At 60.6% G+C, this 5,000-nt stretch overlaps 1 non-coding gene across 1 annotated transcript in view; it reads left to right on the forward strand.

Annotated features, from left to right (window-relative positions):
• Positions 1–4,905: 4,905 nt before the first annotated feature.
• The window catches only part of LOC311374911 (18S ribosomal RNA), a 1,841-nt gene continuing 1,746 nt past the window's right edge, over positions 4,906–5,000 (forward strand). The window contains exon 1 of the ribosomal RNA XR_014643154.1: positions 4,906–5,000. This exon is cut by the window's right edge and continues 1,746 nt beyond it. This is a non-coding gene — a ribosomal RNA (18S ribosomal RNA).

Consider the following 5,000-nt stretch of genomic DNA (forward strand, 5'->3'; position numbering starts at 1 on the left):
GGGCCTGGACCTGGGGCCCCTCATGTGGGGGTGTTGCTGGGGGGTCTGCTGGAGGCATGGAGGCCGGCTCTGGGGGTGTGGGACGTTGTAGGGGGAGGCCTGGTCCGTGTGTGTCTGGGTCTGGGTGCTGGCCCAGTACGGGTCCCGGTCCCGGTCCCCCGGGGCCTGGACCTGGGGCCCCTCATGTGGGGGTGGTGCCTGGGTGTCTGCTGGAGGCATGGAGGTCGGGACTGGGGGTGTGGGACGTTGTAGGGGGAGGCCTGGTCCGTGTGTGTCTGGGTCTGGGTGCTGGCCCAGTACGGGTCCCGGTCCCGGTCCCCCGGGGCCTGGACCTGGGGCCCCTCATGTGGGGGTGTTGCTGGGGGGTCTGCTGGAGGCATGGAGGCCGGCTCTGGGGGTGTGGGACGTTGTAGGGGGAGGCCTGGTCCGTGTGTGTCTGGGTCTGGGTGCTGGCCCAGTACGGGTCCCGGTCCCGGTCCCCCGGGGCCTGGACCTGGGGCCCCTCATGTGGGGGTGGTGCCTGGGTGTCTGCTGGAGGCATGGAGGTCGGGACTGGGGGTGTGGGACGTTGTAGGGGGAGGCCTGGTCCGTGTGTGTCTGGGTCTGGGTGCTGGCCCAGTACGGGTCCCGGTCCCGGTCCCCCGGGGCCTGGACCTGGGGCCCCTCATGTGGGGGTGGTGCCTGGGTGTCTGCTGGAGGCATGGAGGTCGGGACTGGGGGTGTGGGACGTTGTAGGGGGAGGCCTGGTCCGTGTGTGTCTGGGTCTGGGTGCTGGCCCAGTACGGGTCCCGGTCCCGGTCCCCCGGGGCCTGGACCTGGGGCCCCTCATGTGGGGGTGGTGCCTGGGTGTCTGCTGGAGGCATGGAGGTCGGGACTGGGGGTGTGGGACGTTGTAGGGGGAGGCCTGGTCCGTGTGTGTCTGGGTCTGGGTGCTGGCCCAGTACGGGTCCCGGTCCCGGTCCCCCGGGGCCTGGACCTGGGGCCCCTCATGTGGGGGTGTTGCTGGGGGGTCTGCTGGAGGCATGGAGGCCGGCTCTGGGGGTGTGGGACGTTGTAGGGGGAGGCCTGGTCCGTGTGTGTCTGGGTCTGGGTGCTGGCCCAGTACGGGTCCCGGTCCCGGTCCCCCGGGGCCTGGACCTGGGGCCCCTCATGTGGGGGTGGTGCCTGGGTGTCTGCTGGAGGCATGGAGGTCGGGACTGGGGGTGTGGGACGTTGTAGGGGGAGGCCTGGTCCGTGTGTGTCTGGGTCTGGGTGCTGGCCCAGTACGGGTCCCGGTCCCGGTCCCCCGGGGCCTGGACCTGGGGCCCCTCATGTGGGGGTGTTGCTGGGGGGTCTGCTGGAGGCATGGAGGCCGGCTCTGGGGGTGTGGGACGTTGTAGGGGGAGGCCTGGTCCGTGTGTGTCTGGGTCTGGGTGCTGGCCCAGTACGGGTCCCGGTCCCGGTCCCCCGGGGCCTGGACCTGGGGCCCCTCATGTGGGGGTGGTGCCTGGGTGTCTGCTGGAGGCATGGAGGTCGGGACTGGGGGTGTGGGACGTTGTAGGGGGAGGCCTGGTCCGTGTGTGTCTGAGGAAAAAAAGAAAGAAAAAAGAGGCAAAAACCACTTCAAGTCTTGTGGACCCTCCAGGGGACCAGGACCACGTCCTGTGGCAGGCCCAGAGAGTCCACCATCCCGGACTGGCAAGAACATCAAGTCCCCCTGAGCCTGGATGAACTAAAGAAACCACAAAGTCCATTTAAACTACCATGGGACGTGTTTTGGAAATTTAACAGAGTCTTTTCTGTAAATCTCCTAAAACGCAACCCATGGTGCACTAACTCTGGGACTCTGTCTGATTTTGAGAAAAAGAGAGAATCGAAAATCAGACAGAGTCTTTTCTCCGTGGTCTACCAGGGGCAGCTTTTAGTATACCATGGGTTGGTTTTAGTATACCATGGGTTGGTTTTGGTCTACCATGGGTTGGGATTTTCGGGTTTTTATACCATGGGTACCGAAAACAAGAAAAATAGCAGTCTGCAGCCTGTAAAACTCTGGGCTTCGCCTACTACACGTTTGACCCCTGTGTTGGAAGGACATAGCCCATCCCGTGTGTAAGGGGGGCTCCAGGGGAAGAAGGCAGAGAACGGCCTGGAGGTCTTCTGGAGGCTCCAGAGGAGGGGGAACACGTCGCGTGTGAGGCCGAAACGGCTCACCATGTCGGACTGAATAGTGTAGTGAGTAGCCCCGAGTCTGGAGGTCTTTAGGACCCTCCAGAGGAGGGGGAACACGTCGCGTGTGAGGCCGAAACGGCTCACCATGTCGGACTGAATAGTGCAGCGAGTAGCCCAGAGTCTGGAGGTCTTTAGGACCCTCCAGAGGAGGGGGAACACGTCGCGTGTGAGTCCGAAAAGGCTCACCATGTCGGACTGAATAGTGTAGTGAGTGACCCCAAGCCTGGAGGTCTTTAGGACCCTCCAGAGGAGGGGGAACACGTCGCGTGTGAGTCCGAAACGGCTCACCATGTCGGACTGAATAGTGTAGTGAGTGACCCCAAGCCTGGAGGTCTTTAGGACCCTCCAGAGGAGGGGGAACACGTCGCGTGTGAGTCCGAAACGGCTCACCATGTCGGACTGAATAGTGTAGTGAGTGACCCCAAGCCTGGAGGTCTTTAGGACCCTCCAGAGGAGGGGGAACACGTCGCGTGTGAGTCCGACACGGCTCACCATGTCGGACTGAATAGTGTAGTGAGTGACCCCAAGCCTGGAGGTCTTTAGGACCCTCCAGAGGAGGGGGAACACGTCGCGTGTGAGTCCGAAACGGCTCACCATGTCGGACTGAATAGTGTAGTGAGTGACCCCAAGCCTGGAGGTCTTTAGGACCCTCCAGAGGAGGGGGAACACGTCGCGTGTGAGTCCGACACGGCTCACCATGTCGGACTGAATAGTGTAGTGAGTGACCCCAAGCCTGGAGGTGTTTAGGACCCTCCACAGGAGGGGGAACACGTCGCGTGTGAGTCCGACACGGCTCACCATGTCGGACTGAATAGTGTAGTGAGTGACCCCAAGCCTGGAGGTCTTTAGGACCCTCCAGAGGAGGGGGAACACGTCGCGTGTGAGTCCGACACGGCTCACCATGTCGGACTGAATAGTGTAGTGAGTGACCCCAAGCCTGGAGGTCTTTAGGACCCTCCAGAGGAGGGGGAACACGTCGCGTGTGAGTCCGAAACGGCTCACCATGTCGGACTGAATAGTGTAGTGAGTGACCCCAAGCCTGGAGGTCCTGTGGACCCTCCAGAGGAGGGGGAACACGTCGCGTGAGAGTCCGAAAAGGCTCACCATGTCGGACTGAATAGTGTAGTGAGTGACCCCAAGCCTGGAGGTCCTGTGGACCCTCCAGAGGAGGGGGAACACGTCGTGTGTGAGTCCGAAAAGGCTCACCATGTCGGACTGAATAGTGTAGTGAGTGACCCCAAGCCTGGAGGTCCTGTGGACCCTCCAGAGGAGGGGGAACACGTCGCGTGAGAGTCCGAAAAGGCTCACCATGTCGGACTGAATAGTGTAGTGAGTGACCCCAAGCCTGGAGGTCCTGTGGACCCTCCAGAGGAGGGGGAACACGTCGTGTGTGAGTCCGAAAAGGCTCACCATGTCGGACTGAGTGGAGCAGTGAGTGACCCCAAGCCTGGAGGTCCTGTGGACCCTCCAGAGGAGGGGGAACACGTCGCGTGTGAGTCCGAAAAGGCTCACCATGTCGGACTGAATAGTGTAGTGAGTGACCCCAAGCCTGGAGGTCCTGTGGACCCTCCAGAGGAGGGGGAACACGTCGTGTGTGAGTCCGAAAAGGCTCACCATGTCGGACTGAGTGGAGCAGTGAGTGACCCCAAGCCTGGAGGTCCTGTGGACCCTCCAGAGGAGGGGGAACACGTCGCGTGTGAGTCCGAAAAGGCTCACCATGTCGGACTGAATAGTGTAGTGAGTGACCCCAAGCCTGGATGAATTCAATTTAAATTTGTGCTACCATGGGACGTCTTTTGGTAATTGAACAGAGTCTTTTCTGTAATTCTGCAAAAACGCAACCCATGGTGCACTAACTATGGGACTCTGTCTGATTTTGAGGAAAAGAGAAAAATCCAAAAATCAGACAGAGTCTTTTCTCAGTGGTCTACCAGGGGCAGCTTTTAGTATACCATGGGTTGGTTTTAGTATACCATGGGTTGGTTTTAGTCTACCATGGGTTGGGATTTTCGAGTTTTTACACCAGGGGTACCGAAAACAAGAAAAATAGCAGTCTGCAGCCTGTAAAACCCTGGGCTTCGCCTACTACACGTTTGACCCCTGTGTTGGAAGGACATACCACCATCCTAGTATAGGTCGGAGACAGTAGGTGCACAGTCAAGAGGATGACTGGAGGCCCCGCGTCCTTACGAGGAGCGTTCGACGGAAATTGCATAAGCGGCACACCCCAGTGAGGGCCCCATTGTGGCTATAGTTCCACATGAAGGGTGCCTCACACCGTGTGCCCGAAAGCAGTGCCTCCGCCTCAGGGCGGTCGTGCGACCGAAGCGAGTAGCCGAGTAGACCCGTCTGTCCCAGTTGTCTTACGAGGGTGGGCCGTGGTTCTGGATAGGTTGACCCACACGGGGGTCCAACTCTACTCCTGACAGCCACGGTCCGCCTGTACGATTGTTTCTCAAAGCCCGGTACCCCGGGCGCTGTGTGCAGGCTAACCCCACGTGCAGCGCCCACCCTGAGTGTCGAGTGCCAAGCCGGAGTGGTGACAGCGGTGAGCTCGCCCGGCGAGTGCTGACCACGTACGGCGCGGCCCGCCTCGCACGACGCACCGCAGGCTGCCCAGTTCCCCGTCCAGCTACGGGGCCGTGGCCTGTCGGTCGTTAGGTGCGGTCCGACGCCCTCAAAAAGGTGTCTATGGCCATCCTGGTTGATCCTGCCAGTAGCATATGCTTGTCTCAAAGTTTAAGCCATGCATGTATAAGTCCACACGGCTGGAAAAGTGAACTGCGAATGGC

This window comes from Micromesistius poutassou (assembly GCF_964030765.1).
Source record: "Micromesistius poutassou genome assembly, contig: SCAFFOLD_3057, whole genome shotgun sequence".
Classification (NCBI taxonomy): domain Eukaryota; kingdom Metazoa; phylum Chordata; class Actinopteri; order Gadiformes; family Gadidae; genus Micromesistius; species Micromesistius poutassou.